Raw genomic sequence first — 18,389 nt, forward strand, 5'->3', positions numbered from 1 at the left:
TTTTTTCCTGATTATGCTGTCCATCGATCTTTTTAAACTGAACTCCTGCTCTAATCTGGTCTTTAAACATTTGTTGTCTCAAGACCCTAATGGGTCCAGACTGGATTACCTTAGGGGCTGGACGCCTATGTCATGGCAGCAGATGGTTCTCTGACCTTTTCACCACCATTCAGAGCCTGCATCTGGCCATAGGCACTCTTGTCTCCCCATCAATTGGGCAGCCTGTTGTATTACAGCACCTGAGGGCCACTGGGGGGTTCAGTATGGATAACATAGACCCATCCTGATGTAAAGGTGATGGCTGTAGGATGAGATCCCTCATTCCTGATGAAAAATTTATTGACTGGGCTCTCAAAATCATCTTCATAGATTGCCTCTTTCATGCCTAATTCTCTAATATAATTTTGTTAGTCCTCCATAGAGGACCACAGGCTGATATTTAATGCTATGTCATTCTTATTTGGCCATGTTATATGACACACAGCCATAAATCATTCACTGATCAAATGGCTATCCTCATTATGTTGGACAGAGCATACAGTCTTTGCCTGAGTGCAGGGTGAGTAGTAATGGATGTCAGTTTTGAAATTTCCAGTCCGTTCACCACAGCGCTTTCTGCCTCCATGTCCCATAACCAGAGCAGCTATGCTGGCATACTCTCTTGGTTTCTGTCTAAACCACTGTACTATATCCATCAGTTCAGCTGCTGTATTATGGGCAGCAGGGTTTGGGGGATTGGATACTGGTCAGGGCACTCCCACCAGCCTATCCTGCATTTTTTTTATTTTTTTTTTTCATTTTTGGGTTACAATCAGTCAGATCTCAAATAGATCTAGTCCAAATGGAACCTCAAAATCTGACCTTTTAGTGCCTTCATTTACAGAGTCCATTTTATACAGATTCCCTTGTACAGGGTCCCCATGGTCTTCCAGAGAGATGTTCCTGATCTGCCATAGGAGAATGATTGAATTAGGTTTTTCCCCATCAAAACTGCCACCTGTCTTTCCAGTTTTTCAACACTATCATTCAATAGCTGATTTGCATGAGCCTGAGCCTCTTCAGTTATGTTCAGACAGTTCAAGGCCATCAGCAGTGGCCATGCCACCATGAACGCAGCTAACTCTCATTCTCAAGTTGTAAGTATGTCTTTGCTAAGACCATGGAAATACTCAGTCAGGTGGGCCAGGGACTCATGGACCCTCCCTCCGTCCCACACAGGGCCCCATGTTTCAGTGACAGAAGCAATGCTGCATTTTGAGGATCCTAGGAATCCCAGGACATGCCCTGACAAAAGGTCATTCAAAGGGGTAGTCTTTCCCCATCCAAACCACCCCATGATATTCACAGAATCACAGAATTGTAGGGGTTGGAAGGGACCTCCAGAGACCACTGAGTCCAGCCCCCTGCCAAAGCAGGTTCCCTACACCACGTCGCACAGCTCGGCTTCCAGGCAGGTCTTGAATATCTCCAGAGAAGGAGATTCCACAACCACCCTGGGCAGCCTGTTCCAGTGCTCTGTCACTCTCACCGTAAAGAAGTTATTGCACACATTAGTGCAGAACTTCCTATGGTCCAGTTTCTGTCTGTTTCCCCTTGTCCCGTCTCCACACACTGCTGAAAAGAGTCTGGCCTCAACACTTTGCCCCCCACACCTCAAATATTTATAGACCTGGATCCTGTCCCCTCTCAGCCTTCTTTTCTCAAGGCTAAACAGACCCAGTTCCCTCAGTCTCTCCTCATTGGGGAGATGCTCCAGGCCCTTCACCATCTTAGTGGCCCTCTGCTGGACTCTTTCTAAGAGATCCCTGCCTTTTTTTTACTGGGGAGCCCAGAACTGGACACAATATTCCAGATGAGGCCTCACCAGGGCAGAGTAGAGGGGGAGGATCACCTCCTTCGACCTGCTGGACACGCTCTTTTTAATACACCCCAGGATGCCATTGGCTTTTTTGGCTACAAGGGCACACTGCTGGCTCATGGTCAATCTGTCGTCCACCAGGACGCCCAGGTCCCTCTCAGCAGAGCTCCTCTCCAGCAGCTCTTCCCCCAGCCTGTACTGCTTCATGCAATTATTTCTCCCTAGGTGCAAGACTCTACACTTGCTTTTGTTAAACCTCATCCGGTTTCTTACTGCCCAGCTCTCCAGCCTGTCCAGGTCTCGCTGAATGGCAGCACAGCCTTCAGGTGTGTCAGCCAATCCTCCCAACTTCGTGTCATCAGCAAACTTGCTGGGGGTGGTCATTGATGAAGATGTTGAACAAGACCGGACCCAGCACAGACCCCTGGGGGACGCCGCTAGTTACAGCCCTGCAGCCAGACACTGCACCGCCAACGACAACCCTCTGCACTCTGCCAGTCAGCCAATTCTCGACCCACTTCACTGTCCACTCACCTATCCCATACTTCCTCAACTTTGGTATAAGTATGTCATGGGAGACTGCATCAGTTATAGAGTTTATAGAGTTCAATTCCTGTAGTCAATTTGGCGGCCCAGGTGGGACCAGCTCTGTTCGCTGCAGGACCAGCTGAGAGGGAGACACTTTTGGCGCACCCTGAGATTTCTCTGAAGGACTCCCTTCCTCACCTGATCACTGCAGGGACAGACAAGGACCACCCATAGGTGGACCAGGTATGTGTATGGTAAGTGGAGCCCATATGTCTTGAGGAGACATCCTACACAGTTTACAGCCATACGTGCTGCTCCCAGGGAGGTGAGCTCATGGCTTTGGTTGCCAGCTGGGGTAGGAAGACTCCTTGGGTGAGTTCCTATGAAAGGGAACTGTATGTCATATGAATGGAAACAAGAACAAGTACTCTCTCCCAGGTGGTTGACAATAGGAGGGACCTAGGTTGGTCTCTCCTACGGGTATGGGATATAGTGGATAGCCTGTCAAATGGTAGCCTGGGTTCTCCAAGATGTAATCATGGGGCTTATAGGTTGTATGTTCAATATTATCATCTGCTTTAAGTGTTTGGTACCGTGTGTCAAGCCGACTCTGGGAAAAACATTAACGTTTGCAACTGGTCGACCAGAGTATGAGTGTTATTAAGATTCCAGCTAGAAAACGTTGTCAGCATTGTGTAGTATGAATAAACCATGGTTTTTGATCTAAATGTCAGAGTGACTGTGGTGTGAGTGAGACACAGAACAGCTGCAGGGTGAGTGCCGAGTCCCGATCCATGTTTCCTTCCTCCTGTGAGGGAAATGGCCAGACACGGACAAAGTGAAAGACTGTGTTGTGTGTCCACTCATAAGTACTTTCTGCTTGTATGTAAGAAGACAGGAGTTTGTACTCTGTAGATTAGTAAGATTGTCCTGAGGAGAGGTGTACATTCCACCCGACCAATGAGTGTCAACCCATTTATGTAATACTATGTACTGCTTGAGAGGAAGTGTGTGAGGGAGGTGGTTCAATCAGTGCTGGTTCTGTGGCACAGTGTTTATAACTGAAGAATACAGACTGTATTAAGGGAGTTTATGTGAACTGAAGAACTGTACGTTTTGACAAACTGTTTTGATGGTATAAGAAAGTGTAATTGTTAATTACATATGAAAGTGTACTTGAGGGAATGTGGAAGTGTATCTGAGCATAGAAACAGAGGAAGCATTTACAGAGGAAAAAGGATTAGAGTGAGTTTACCTGCATTGACATGAGAGCAACACCCTGCCAGACCGCTGCCCTGTGAGCTGAGCAGAGCAGAGCAGAGACACAGTCCCCATGTATCAGGTAGTGTTATTCTGCTTACCAAATGAATGAGTTCACTACAGAAGAGGCAAATCTTCCCCTCTGCTCCATCTGTGGCATACTCTGGAGTTCAAGGCATTGCAAAGCTATGGCACATCTACTTTCTTTCAATGATGACACCTTAGTGTGCTCTGGGCTCTCATTTCAATTGCATCTAAAGAAGACTAGGGTCATGCCAGCTGACAGAAAGCTGGCAAATGTTGTCTCGTTGTAAGGAAGAGCAAGAAAGATGACATGGGCAATTATGGACCTGTCAGTCCAGAGCCTGGTAAAATTATGGAGAAAATGATGGTGGGAGTTATGGAAAAACAGCTGAAGGACAATTCTGTCATTGGTCACAGCCAACACAAGTTTGTGAGGCAAAGGTCCTGTTTAATTTAAGCTCATTTTGTGTCACAGTTATCCGTTTAGTTGACCAAGGGAAGCCAGTTGATGTAATCCTTGAGGATTTCAGTGGAGATTTTGATACTGTTTCTCACAACAACCTTCTGGACAGAATGTTCTGCATATGGCTAGACAGAAACACTATGTGGTGGGTGAGCAGTTGGCCAGTAGGTCAGTCCCAAAGGATTATAGTCAGTGGGTTCCATCAGGCTGGTAGATGGTCACTGTCGGGGTCCCCAGGGTTCCATTTGGGGGCCACTTTCCTTTCATGTTTATGCAGATGACTTGAATGCAGGACTAGAAGACGTTCTGAGCAAGTGTGCTGATGAGACCAGATGAGGAGGTGCTGTTGCCTCCACTGAGGGTGGAGAGGACTTGCAGAGAGATGTGGACAAGTCAGAGAACTGGGTACCAGTTGGTACTAAGCACCAAGTGCATAAAGTATAACAAGAACAAGTGCCTGATTGTGCACCTGGGTAGGGGCAATGCTGGACATACACACTGACTGGATATGGGACACTGGAGAGGAGTCTGACTGGAAAGGGTTGGGGTGCTGGTCAGCATCACACTGAATGTGAGTCAGCAGTGTGCCAAGGCAGCCAGGAAAGCCAACGGTCCCCTGGAGTGCATGAAGCAACTTACTGCCAGCTGGGTTAGGGAAAGGATCATCCCTCTGCTCTGCATTGCTACTGCCTCACTATGTTCTGGGCACCACAGAACATAAAGGACTTCAAACTCTGGGAGAATGTGCAAAGGAGGGCACTGGAACTGAGAGATCTGAAGTTCAGAGTTTCACAGGGATTGGCGGCTTGTTTAGACTGGGCCCTTCTCACATCCCTGCTCACATCCTGCAATGAAACATAGGTCTCATATGGGACATGAACCTCACAGCGTCCTTGCACCACATGTAGAGCCTGGGATCTTCTGTCCCCATGTCTTTCATTTAACATCATACAAAATTCCAACGCATTGCCCCAGGAAATGCCTGGAGCCAACATGAGATACAGGATCTCTCTACCACTGGTCTTGCAATCAGGGCTTGACCTGTCTGCTTTGTAAGGCAAAGGAGAGGTTTCTTAGCATGCCAGTGCCTTTGCCTGTATTTAGTCATGGCTTCCAGTTATCTTCTCTAACAAGTCCCTTGGGAAGCTTACTTGTTAATGTTCCTCACTGGGCCCATTAGTACTCCAAGAAACTTCACTGTTACTTCTGACTTTGTCTTGTTGAGCACTTTGTGCAAACTTCTCTCTGCACTGGAGGCTGATGAACTCAGCATCAAATGTGCCCTGGGACCATTATAACCTAAAGAATCTCCTGTGCCTTATGCCATCTTGTTATCTTCTTCAGGTTATCAGAACTTCTTCAGCAAAAAGGAGGGATATCTGGAGAGAGCTTAAAGAATCCAGTATAAATTTATTGTCTATTTATTTATAGTTGGGTTTAAAGAAGACATTAAAGCAGCACTGTGCAACTGATACCAATCCAGGATGTCCCAATGAGTTCTGTACTGTTACTGTGTTGACAAAGGTCCTTCTCAACCTCCCCACCCAATTTCTGCTCACAATGGACCTAAGGGACTTGCATCACTTTTCCTCACATCACTCTTCTCCTCTGCATTCATCCGCTCAGTGTTAAAACTGCTTTGCACCAACTCCCACTGGCTTTCCTCAGAGAACCAGCTACACATGGAAAAGGAAAGATTTCTGTTTTTCATCTGGCCAGCAAATGGAAAGAAAGGTGATGCAATTGAATGAACAGTAAAACACAGTGATCAACTGCATGCCATATTCAAGCTGCATCTATTGAAGTTTGATTTTCATATGGAATATTTTTAAAATAAATGATTTATACTGAGGTAGGATAGGATAGATTGAATCACAGTGAAGTAGTTGACAACAGAGGCCATCAGACTCTGGTAGATAGAGCAAATTCCAGTAATCTCCCTGGGATAGATCAGCCAGGTAGTTGAGAGGTATCAACTTAAAACTGATCAGGACTTCTGAGTATTTCACACATTGAGACGGGTTAACACATTCTCACTGATTCTCAGAATTTGGGGAGATGGAACAAATTCCAATAATCCCCCTGAAAGTCAGAAATCAGACAGATAATTGGAAGGTATCTGACTGAACATAGAGCAAGGGATGGAGAAATCTGGAGGGCAGTGGGAGTAGTGTGTGCCCAAATGGCCTGCTGAAAACATGCCATTAACCATGGCCATTTATTTAGGAGAGCTGAAAACACCTGGAGGATGAGACACATCAAATTGGCAGCAGGGAAGAGTAGTGCTGGGCACCGGGCTATAGTCACAGGGCATTGGCACTGGCACCGCTGTCTGTGTCTCTGAACCTGAAGGCATTTGTGTCCAGTGAACACAGTTCTGGAAAACATCGTGGTTTCAGCAAAAGAAAAAAAAGAAAGAAAGAAAAAAAAAGACATCAAATCACCTCAAAGATTCATATTTACAACTTAAAATGGAACAAGACTCATGAGAATTTTTCATGTTGAGAAGGGTTAACACATTTTCATTGATTTCCATCTTTGTTTTCAATTATTTGTTTCAGTTTTATTGACATTTATGATCAACTATTAAGCTTACAGCCTCAAAATAAATAAATAAATAAAGAGAGATACATTTGCATCTTGCTCATGGCCTGTTGTCCCTTTGACCTTCACAGTTCCCACAAGTCCTTCCATGCTGGAGAGTATGAGATCCAGCAGAGCACCTCTCCTCTTTGGTTCCTCCATGGCTTGGTCAAGAAGCTGCCATCTGTGCTCTCCAGGGATCTGCTGGATGCCACATGCCCTGCTGTGCTGTCCCTGCCGCAGATAATGGAGTGACAAAGGCCACCAAATGGGACAAGGGACAGACAACATCAGATTCCCATCTGTCTGCAGAGGGCACCTTCCATTTACTCCCCCTGATCAGGAAGACAGGAAAAGACACTAATGGTCTCCTCTGTTTGCCATTTCCATTAGCTCTGACCTGTCTGCTCTTCCATCCCCAGGCAGAGCTCAGTGCACTCTCACAGAGGGCATTCACCCTTCTTTATCTCCTCGCCCATCCATCCTAAAGACTCGGTATCCCCCTTGTGCTACAGTGCAGTTGTGGAAGCCATTAAACTGTGTCCCCATGGTCCAAACAGGAGCTCAGGCCTGCAGCTCTATTAAGATTTCTAGCTTCTTGTGTGTTGGTGTTTGCATTAGTGCAAAAGCACAGAAGTAAACATCCTAATTGGAAAGCATCACTGGACATAGCCTGACTGGATAGCTAATCTATGTTATCAGTGTGCAGAAGGTGGCACACAAAAATTAGACTGATCGTGGGCCTTGGAGTTGACACAGCAACATGGTCACACCATGGGCATGGCTTTCCTGAAGGCCCTGTGCTGCTCTTGCAGCTGCATGTGAATTCACCAGACAACCGGTGCTATCCCCTCTGTGGCCCTCGGCTGATGCCCAGGAAGGAGGTGTCTATCTCAGGGATTTCCCACACGGTTTACAAGCACTGGCACACATCAGGAGCAGCCCAGGCACCTTGGGCATCACCCAGTGTCTGTGTGTGAGCAGCTGCCTCCCAGCTGAAGGACCAAGGACTCAGAGCAGGAGCTCACATGCAGGCAACTCCTTGTGCACTTCTGAACTGAACCAGAGGAATCCCAATGATACTGTGTGTCCATGGGGAGCTGAATCCCATTTCAGCTCCAGGATTTCTGTCAATGGATGAGACTCCTGCACTGCCTCAGCTGGATCACTGTCCTGCACAGGGAAAGTCCAAACCTCGCCTTCCTTGTCTGGGTGCCCTTTGTGCTTCATCAAACAAACTCTGGTAGCACTCCCCATATGTCTCCAATCAGTCACTGACCACTGGACATGTGGTGGTTAATTGAGCGAATTTCAAAGCACAGTCATGATGCTGTTGTCTTTCAGGAGCTGTTGGCAATGAGGACACAGGGACATGTCAGGGGAGACAAGTTGGAAAGATAAAAATGACATAATCTGCTGCTTGCCTGTCAAGGCTCCTGGGACACAGGGAGCTCATAAAAGTGTGCAGGGCTGCAGAGAGACAGCTGTGCCCAGGAGCAGCTCTTGTGCACAGCACAGCCTGCAGGTGACAGAAGGAGAGGAGAGAAACTGGAGAGAGCTTGCAGGATGTGTATGGTGTGAGCAGGCTGCATGCTCTCTGCAGGAGCATTGCTCACAGACCATGACAGGGTAAGTCTCACTGCAGACCATGAGCTGCTTTTCATAGAGGGTCAACTTAATTTGGGATATCCCATAGCAGATCTGGATGCAGGCAGTGCATGTTTCTTTACTGTGGAAAAAGCCTTCTGCTCCAGCTGAGGGCTTCCATACTGCAGTATGAAATCACAGCCCTGAGTGCTGCGTGTCCCAGCACGGCTGCAGGCTGTGCAGCCGGGGCTGCAGGCGGGTGCCCAGGGCTGTCCTGCAGAGCAGGGTCCCTGCTGTGCCCCAGGGGCTGTGTGCCGGGTATGGGACTCTGCCGCCTGCCAGGCTCAGCACTCAGCCTGCCCGGGGAGCTGCCCAGGGCGCTGCGGGGAGACGGGTGGGGGGAAGGATCCCCCCGGCAGGGCTTGTGCTGCTACAGCTGCTGCCTGGGGCAGGGGATCACAGCTCCACTGCACAACTGAATGTTTCTGAGGGCACTTTGCAAGTGGAGAGCCAAGGCAGGTGGTTTCCATTTCCTGTTCTGAGGCAAAGAGCTTTGGAGTCTAAAATCTAAAAGGGGCAATAAGAGTTCTGAGAATTTTTCATCAATCAATTGCTTGTTTTGTGAACACTCACACATGATGTGCTTTCAGTCTCCCCTTTCTCGAAGGATGGAATTATCATCATTTTCTGTAGGCATGAATAATTCACTTATCCTACAAACAGGCAGCATTTTCTAACTGAAACTGAATGCCACAGAAGCTGGGGTAAAGGGCTCTAAGAGCACTTGGGGTAAAGATATGAGACATGAAACAGATGAAAATATCCAGGAAGAAGGCATAAGAAAATAAAAGGAAGGTTAGAGCTCCATATGCTGCTTCTGCTTAAGGAATGTTGAAATACATGAAATTAAATGCAAGTAATTGTGCTAAATGTACACTGTTGTAAGAGAATAAAAACATTTCATAGTATAGCAGGAGGAGTGTGTCTGAGAATGGTCTGAACTTGTCATTATCTTCTGCACTCTGAGCAGGACTCCAAGCCCAACAATAGCAGATGGCCAACAGCAGCTCCATCAGCGAGTTCCTCCTGCTGCCGTTGGCAGACACGCGGCAGCTGCAGCTCCTGCACTTCTGGCTCTTCCTGGGCATCTACCTGGCTGCCCTCCTGGGCAACGGCCTCATCAGCACAGCCGTAGCCTGCGACCGCCGCCTGCACACCCCCATGTACTTCTTCCTCCTCAACCTGGCCCTCCTCGACCTGGGCTGCATCTCCACCACTCTCCCCAAAGCCATGGCCAACGCCCTCTGGGACACCAGAGCCATCTCCTATACAGGATGTGCTGCACAGATCTTTTTCTTTTCCTTCTTCCTCTCAGCAGAGTATTCCCTTCTCACCATCATGTCCTATGACCGCTACGTTGCCATCTGCAAGCCCCTGCACTACAGGACCTTGATGGACAGCAGAGCTTGTGCCACCATGGCAGCAGCTGCCTGGGGCACTGGGGTTCTTCATTCCCTGCTGCACACTGCCAGTACGTTTTCACTGCCTCTCTGCCAAGGCAATGTTGTGAACCAGTTTTTCTGTGAAATCCCACAGATCCTCAAGCTCTCCTGCTCTGGCTCCTACCTCATGGAATTTGTATTTCTCTTTTTTGGTGTGAGTTTAGGCTTTGGTTGCTTTGTTTTCATAGTTGTGTCCTATGTGCAGATCTTTGTGGCTGTGCTGAGGATGCCCTCTGAGCAGGGACGGCACAAAGCCTTCTCCATGTGCCTCCCTCACCTGGCTGTGGTCTCCCTCTTTCTCAGCACTGGTGCTTTTGCCTACCTGAAGCCCCCGTCCATTTCCTCCCCACTCCTGGATCTGACAGTGGCACTTCTGTATGCAGTGGTTCCTCCAACACTAAACCCTATTATCTACAGCATGAGGAACAGGGAGATCAAGCACGCTCTCAGGAAAGTGTTGCAATAAGCACTATTCCAGCTACAATAAAATGCACAACTTCCTCAATAGGATTCCCAGTGATGGTTCTTTATGTTTTATGCATCTTTGTCTGTTTGATTATGTGAGATATAGGAATGTGCAAAAAAAAATTTTATTGAACTTATAAATAAAAATGTATTTAAATTCTTTCCTACCTAATTTCCATTTTCTCACTCCAAGAGCTCATGTAAACATGGAACCAGATTCCCTGAATATGTTATAAGATACCTAAAAAGCTTTCAAAATAGACTTACTTAGCTTTTCTTTCTTCCTACTTTGCCTGTATTTGGGGAGGTACAGCGACAGACAGCAGCACAAAGTGCTCTTTTCATTCATGTGCTCTTACCAGTGCTGCAGTGCTCTTGAGTCCTCTCATTTGTGCAGTCCTGAAGGTCTTGTGTGTCTCACGACAGTCCTGTTGCCTCTACAGCAGCAATCCAGGGCTGCAGTCAGTAGCCGGCAATATGAACAGGTCTGTCAGAGCTGGTCTCCTTGCTGGCACTGCCATAACAAGAGGGCCCCTTTAGAGCAGAACCAGAGAACTGGAGGGAGACCTCTTCCAAAGCTGGTGCAAGGAATATACCTCAGGAACTGCTCCCTGAGAAAACCTTGAGATCTTCAGGTGCTCTTCACTGTGTGACCAGATCAGATTGAATAGTCCCAAGGAGATCCGTAAGCATCTCAAGGCAGTGCTGTGGTTTAAGGTTTATGGGTTGAGACAAAGAGAAAAAGAAAAGGATAATAATTATGACAAATGTATTTATACATATATAATATATTTAGTGTATTTTCACACATATACAACATATGCAGTTGCAAACATATATGAACTAATCCCTATGCGCATCTGTTTGCAAGGCCAGGACTATGTGTATGTTTGGTGGCCTTGCTAGGCAGGGGGGTTGGAACTACATGATCCTTGAGGTCCCTTCCAACCCGGGTAATTCTGTGATTCTGTGATTCTGTGACTAGTTGCAGGGGTTTTAACAGCCACAGGGTTCACTGTAGGAGCTGAAGTGGCTGTTGGGCTGTTGCAGGAGTTGAAGTGACCTCAGAGTTCATTGCCAGAGCTGGAACCACCACAGGACCTGTGACTATGTTGGAGCAGCCACTGGGCTCATTGGAGGGGTTGGAGTCACCGCAGGGCTGTACTTCCTCCCTTGGGAGGAATTTGTACCATTTTCTTATTACCATACTTGGAACAGCTACAGGACCCGTAGCAGGAGTAACTGCAGAGCTCATTATGAGGGGTGGAGTGACAAAGGGATCTGTCCCAGAGCTTGGAGCAACTGCAGGACGTGTAGCAAAACCTTGGAGCTGCTGCATGGTCTGTGCCAGAAGTTGCAGAGGCTGCAGCACTGTCAGCAGATCCAGCTCTCTGGATCTGGCACACTGCAGTCATTTGTGCCTCTTGGGGGTTACCAGTGCCACAGCAGACCTGCCCCCAATATTCTACCAGTTTCTCAGGATCCTGCAGTTGCTCGGAGATGAAGTTCCAAAGCCCTGGGGGTGCCCACCACTCCAGGCAGCTGCCCAGACCATCCCACACCCTCTGCCATGCAGAGCCTTCTCACCTTGGGGCAGATCTCTCAGTGATATTCCTGAATAATTGTTTAACCTCAATCATAGATTCATAGAATCACCAAGGTTGGAAAAGGCCTAAAAGATCATCCAGTCCAACCGTTCACCTATTACCTATAGCTCCCACTAAACCATGTCCCTCAACACAATATCCAGTACACCCCCGGACTCACAGAGGCGACAATGTAAATTGTGTAATTCCTAATCATATGGACAATATTACTTCTAAAACCCAAAGATGACCGCAGAGCTGAATGTGCACAAAACTTCACTTTGTCAGCTGCCAATTTTATCGTGGTACAAACTGAGGTCAAACAGCATAGCAAAATAAATACCCTAATCAAGCATCCAAGCACCAAGTAAGGAGCTGTGCAGTGAAGCTTCATGAGAAGACTCAACAAGCTCCACACATAGGGAGCACATCCACACATATCAGCACCATGGCCTGCACTTCTCCAGCTCCCACAAAGCCCTGTCCGCTCTGGACAGATGTGCTGCTATCTCAACCCTTGGAGTCTCACATCAGGCACCAAAATGACAGTGGTTGTTGAACCCAACATGTGGCTCAGCAGCACACAGTGCTTTGTGCACTGCCCAATTCCCAGTGGGTTGGGGATGAGAACTGGGAAAAAGAGTACAACTTCTGGGATGTAACAAAGCAGTTTACTAAGAGAGATAAAAGGAGAGGAGTAATAGTTATCACTATATATCCGTTGATATGGAATTGTATGTAACAACTGATGCACAAGCACTTGCTCAGCACCACCAGACTGATGCTCAGCTGGACCCTGGGCAGTGAAGAGACTGAGATGAACTCCCACCCCTTTCAATACAATTTCTGCTTGCTGTCAGCTGATAGAGAACGTCCCTTTGGCCACTATCAGTCAGCTGTCCTCACTCTGTTCCCTCCCAGCTCCATGTGCCCTCCACTGACCATGGCCTTGGCTCTGTACAACACTGCTTAGCAGCAGCTGTAAACATCAGAGTGTTATCAATGGTTTTCTCCTAGAACCAAAACACTGCACCACAGCAGACAGTCTGAAGAAAACAATTCCATCCCAGCTGTAACTCAGATTCCTGCCTGTCCCCTCTTCTTGTTCTTACTGATCAGGAAGCAAGGAACAGAATCTGCCGCTCTCCTCTCTGAGCCCTTTCCATCAGTTCTCAGCTGGCTCCTCTGCCATCCCCAGGCAGAGCTCAGTGCATTCTCATGGATGGCAGCAGCCTTTTCTCTTCTTCCTTGCCCATCCGTCATGCAGAATCTGTACCCCATTTGCTACAGTACAGAGCTGAGAATCAACCCACCATGTCTCTGTGAACCAAACAAGACCCTAGGCCTGCAAAGACACAGAGATTTGGAGTTAGCTGAGTGAATGTTTGTGGTCCTCTCATTAGTGTAAAGACTCTTCAGAAAGCTTCCCCTTCCAGTAGCATGTTTTGATTTTGCCTGGCTGGGCCTTGCATCTACACCGTGCTACTGGTGTTCAGAAGATGGCACACAGGTACCAGACCCATTGTGGGGCTCACAGTTGTCCAGTGAACATTGTCACTACCCAAGGCATGTCTTTCCTAAAGGTCCTCAGTGGCATTTGCCAGCTGGCTGGAGGTGTGTTGGAGACCCCAGGGAACTGCCATTCTGTTGTAATACAAGAAGAATTTTACAGAGCAGCTGCCATGGATCAAGATAAGCACTTTACAGAGCAGCAGCTGCGGAGCAGGATAAACAGCATGAGAACCAAGGACACCTCTAGCAAAAGAGTGAAAGGCTCGTGGCTTTGAAGCGGGGTTTTAGGTTTCTTATTGCAGAAGCTTTCTTCCAATTAGTACGTGTGATTTTTGTACACCATTGTTTGTTTGCTATAAAAGTACGGCTTTTCAGGCAATAGATGGACACAGCTATATTTAACTATATTGGTGTGTGGTTGTTTGTCCTAGAACACTGACCTTTTGCCTTCAGGTTTGCCAAGACGTGGGGGCCCACAATGTCATGGGATTTAACTCTTGAACACCTGTGGGATCCCGAGAAACTAAGCCAGTATTTGAGTCAGGGATGGTGCAGCCTAGATAGATCTAAGGGGGTATGACTTATTTGGGGCTTGAATTGTGCTTACCGTGCTCTATATAACACTGTTCCGAAAAGAGAGAGTTTCCAAGCTGAGGTTCAAGCCAAAAAGGGAAATCCCCAAGTCGATTTTGATCAGTCACAGGAGGCACCAGTAACAATATCAGTTGCCCTTGTGGAAGGCAAGAAATGGAAATGGATGTCCTCACGTCTAGAACGGAAAAAAGAAGTGGAGGAGAAGGCAACAGAAGATCCAGCTGACAGGTTTGGATCAGCACCGAGAAAGGAAAAAGGAAAAGTTAAGAGGCATGAAGAAGAGAGTGACGAGGAGGAAATCTCTATTACTATTTGTCAACCCCTGAAGATGACTGAAATCCAAGGCGTAAGAAAGGAGTACACACGGCACCAGAATGAATCTCTTGTTGTAGTTTGTTGTGACGTGTCAGGCCCTTCCCCATATTCTGGAAGAATCTTAGTGACGTGTAATACAGTGGGTGTAGACGAAAAGGCGTAAGTTATATAAGGATGAGTCTGTTTCAATAAATCGCCATTTTGCCACTTCATCACCTTGGTGTCACTTGGTAATTGGCCTAGCTGCTGCTTCAGTTGAAGGCGAGAGATCGTAAAGAAATTAACGATCATAAAGCCTTCATGTGTATCATTAAAATTCTCAGCTATTAGACACAAGCGCTTTCGAGCTCGAGCAAGGAACAACAGTAAATTGCACTGCATGTTTCCTTGTGGCGTTACCTATGTGACCACAGAGAAGACATGAGGAAGTGGCATGACCAGCCTACTCCTGTACTATGAGCACGGGTGAGGGAACTACAAAACAGTCCAACCACCAGTACGGCTGCTCCAGTTATCACAGGTAACCAATAGAGGGGCCCTGCCCTCAGTCAAGGGAGTGGAAGGGATAATAGAGTTTATTGGACTGTGTGGATTTGATGGCCTGGCACATCAGAACCACAGAAATATAAGGCACTGGTAGATACCGGTGCACAGTGCACCCTAATGCCCTCCAGTCATGAAGGGACAGAATCAATCCATATTTCTGGATATCTCTCAAGAATTGACTGTGTTGGAGGCTGAAATAAGCCTCACTGGTAAAGACTGGAAAAAACATCCTATGTGAGTGGCCCAGGGTTTCCTTTCATACTTGGTATTGATTACCTCAGAAGAGGGCATTTCAAGGATACTAAGGGGTATCACTGGGCCTTTGGAATCGCTGCTGTAGATATGGACAACATTAAGCAGCTGTCATTTTTACCTGGCCTGTCAGAGGACCCGTCTGTTGTGAGGCTGCTACGAGTAAAAATAAAAGAGCAGAAGGTACCGATTGCTACAAAGACAGTGCACAGACGGCAATATCGCACCAACAGGGATTCCTTGCTCCCCATTCATGATTTGATTCGCCAGTTGGAGAATCAGGGAGTGATCAGTAAAACTCACCTTTTAACAGCTCCATATGGCCAGTGCGTAAAGCCAGTGGAGAATGGAGGCTGACAGTAGACTACCGTGGCCTGAATGAGGTCACACCCCCACTGAGTGCTGCTGTGCTGGAGAGCAAATAATTCAAATTCTTCTATGAGCCAGTTTTGCTATTAAGTGAAGCAAAGTAAAAGGGCCTGCCCAGGAAATTCAGTTCTTAGGTATAAAGTGGCAGGATGGATGTCATCACATCCCAACAGTGATCGACAAAATCACTGCCATGTCTCCACCAACTAGCAAGAAAGAGACACAATCTTTCCTGGGTGCAGTAGGCTTTTGGAGGATGCACATTCCAAACTACAGCCTCATTGTAAGCCCCCTTTATCAGGTGATGCAGAAGAAGAATGATTTTGCATAGGGCCCAGAGCAGCAGCAGGCTTTTGAACAGATTAAACAGGAGATAGCCTGTGCCGTGGACCTGGGGCCAGTATGGACTGGACAGGATGTAAAGAACATCCTCTATACTGCTGCTGGAGAGAAAGGTCCCACTTGGAGTTTGTGGCAAAGAGCCTCAGGAGGGACCCAAGGCTGACCCCTGGGATTTTGGAGCTGAGCGTACAAGGGGTCTGAAGAGTGCTACACTCCAACTGAGAAGGAGATCTTAGCCACGTATGAGGGGGCTCGGGCTGCTTCCGAAGTAGCTGGTACTGAAATGCAGCTCTTTCTGGCACCTTGACTGTCAATGATGAACCGGATGTTGAAAGGGGAGGTTCCCTCCACCCATCATGCTACTGATGCCACCTAGAGCAAGTGGATTGCACTGATTAGACAACAAGCGCGGATGGGGAACCTCAATTGTCCAGGAATTTTAGAAGTGATCATGAACTGGCCTGAAGATAAAAAGTTTGGAACATCACCAGGAGAAGAGGTGTCATGTGCTAAAGCGGCCCCACCATACATCGAACTACCAGAAAATGAAAAGAAATATGCTCTTTTCACTGATGGATCATTTCATATTGTAGGGAAGCATCGGAGATGGAAAGCTGCTGTTTGGAGCCCCACACGACAGGTCGCAGAGGCCACTGAAGGTAAAGGAGAATCAAGTCAGTTTGCAGAGGTAAAAGCTGTCCAGCTGACCTTAGATGTGGCTGAACGGGAGAGGTGGCCAATGCTTTATCTTTATACTGACTCATGGATGGTGGCAAATGCCTTATGGGGGTTGTTACAGCAGTGGGAACAAAATAACTGGCAACGGAGGTGTAAACCTATTTGGGCTGCTGAACTGTAGAAAAACATAACTGCTCAAAAAAAAGATATGATTGTAAAGGTGTGTCACGTGGATGCACACTTGCCCAAGAGTCGGGCTATTGCAGAAAAAAAAACAACCATCAGGTAGATCGAGCTGCCAGAATTGAGGTGGCTCAGATAGACTTGGACTGGCAGAACAAGAGTGAATTATTTCAAGCTTGATGGTTCCATGAGACCTCAGGCCATCAAGGAATGGACATAACATATAATTGGGCTAGAGACTGAGGGGTGGACTTAACTATGGATGCTATTGCACTGGTTATTCATGACTGTGAATCATGTGCCATAATTAAACAAGCCAAGAATATGAAGCCTCTCTGGGGGGAAGGCCAAGGCAAAAGTATAACTATGGGGAGGAGTGACAGGTGAATGATGTCACCTTGCCAGGATCTCATAATGATAAGCGTTTTGTGCTTACCATGGTGGAAGCAACCACTGGGTGGCTTGAAACATACGCAGTACCCCATGCTACTGCCAGAAACACAATATTGGGTTGTTAGAAACAAGTCCTATAGAGACATGACACCTCAGAAAGAACTGAGTCTCATAATGGGACACATTTCAAAAATTCCCTTAATAAATACTTGGGCCAAAGTTCACGGATTGAGTGGATTTATCATATCCCCTACCATGCACCAGCTTCTGGTAAAATTAAAAGATACAATGAGGTGTTGAAAACTATGTTGAAAGCAATGGGTGGTGGAACACTGAAGCACTGGGAAAAGCATTTGCATGTGGTGCAAGGATGCTGTTAAAGTTCATATCCCACATGTGCCCTGTGTCTCATCACAGGATGTGGGGTGTGAGAAGGGCCCAGTCTGAACAAGCAGTCAATCCCAGTGAAACTCTGAACTTCAGATCTCTCAGTTCCAGTACCCTCCTGTGCACACTCTCCCATAGTTTGATGTTCTTTATGTTCTGCATTGCCCAGAAGTGCACCCAGAGCTCCACGTGAGGCTGTAGCAATGCAGAGCAAAGAGGGACAAACCTTTCTCCCACCCAGCTGGCAATAAATTGCTTGATGCACTTTAGGGGACTGTTGGCCTTCTTGGCTGGCTGGGCACACTGCTGACTCACTTAAAATTTTATGTTGAGCAGGACCCCCAATCCTTTTCAGTCAGACCTCTCTCATGTGTCCAATATCCAGTCAGTGTGTATGTCCAGTGTTGCCCATAGCCAGATGCACAATCAGGCACTTGTTCATGTTATGTGTTATGCACTTGGTGCTTAGTACCAACTGGTACCCACTTCTCTGACTTGTCCACATCTCTCTGCAAGTCCTCTCCACCCTCAGTCAAGGCAACAGCATCTCCTCATCTGGTCTTATCAGCAAACTTGCTCAGAACGTCTTCTAGTCCTGCATTCAAGTCATCTGCATAAACATGAAAGGAAAGTGGCCCTAAAATGGAACCCTGGGAACTCTGGAAGTGACCATCTACCAGCCCAATGGAACCCACTGACTATAATCCTTTGGGACAGAACTACTGGCCAACTGCTCACCCACTACTGCTGGTGAATCTGAAAGGCAAAATGTCAGCTTGCTGGGACAAACAGACAAACACCAATATAGTTACATATAGCCACGTCAATTTATTGCCCGAAAAGCCATGATTTTAAAGGAAACAGACAAAGGTGTCCAAAAATCACACACGCTAATTGGAGGAAAGCTACTGCAATAACAACCCTATAACACCCCTTCAAAGCCACGAGCCATTCATTCTTTT

Source organism: Coturnix japonica, chromosome 20 (assembly GCF_054131305.1).
Source record: "Coturnix japonica strain WE chromosome 20, WE-NBRP24, whole genome shotgun sequence".
NCBI classification, from domain to species: Eukaryota; Metazoa; Chordata; class Aves; order Galliformes; family Phasianidae; genus Coturnix; species Coturnix japonica.